Below are 677 nucleotides of genomic sequence, written 5' to 3' on the forward strand. Positions count from 1 at the left end.
TTTTTGAATTTTTGAATTTGAATAAGTATATTTATTTTTAAGAACTTATAGATAACATTACAATTCATCTCCTAAGCTAATACTAACTTCTGAGGAGTTGAATAAGTATATTTATTTTTAAGAACTTATAGATAACATTACAATTCATCTCCTAAGCTAATACTTTGAATTTGAATTTGAATAAGTATATTTATTTTTAAGAACTTATAGATAACATTACAATTCATCTCCTAAGCTAATACTAACTTCTGAGGAGATGGTTCTCTTCCTCTTTTATTTACAATTAAAAATTAATAAACCTAATAAGTAATAAGTATAAAGTATAAGTCTTTGCTCTCTTGAGAATAATACATTAACATGATTAACAACTTCTTGGTTTAATTGTCATATCTTTGTAACTTTGCATAACGACTGTTGGAAAGTAGGTAGGTACATAGGTACGTAGATTTTTTTTGCAAATCTAATTTCTAGCCTATTAACTGTTCTAACTATAGATACATAAATACAATGATTCAATTTTCTAGGAGTTTTATTGCAAATCTAATTTCTAGCCTATTAACTGTTCTAACTATAGATACATAAATACAATGATTCAATTTTCTAGGAGTTTGCAAATCTAATTTCTAGCCTATTAACTGTTCTAACTATAGATACATAAATACAATGATTCAATTTTC

The sequence above is a fragment of the Diaphorina citri genome, unplaced genomic scaffold, assembly GCF_000475195.1.
Source record: "Diaphorina citri unplaced genomic scaffold, Diaci psyllid genome assembly version 1.1 scaffold6145, whole genome shotgun sequence".
Lineage (NCBI taxonomy): Eukaryota > Metazoa > Arthropoda > Insecta > Hemiptera > Psyllidae > Diaphorina > Diaphorina citri.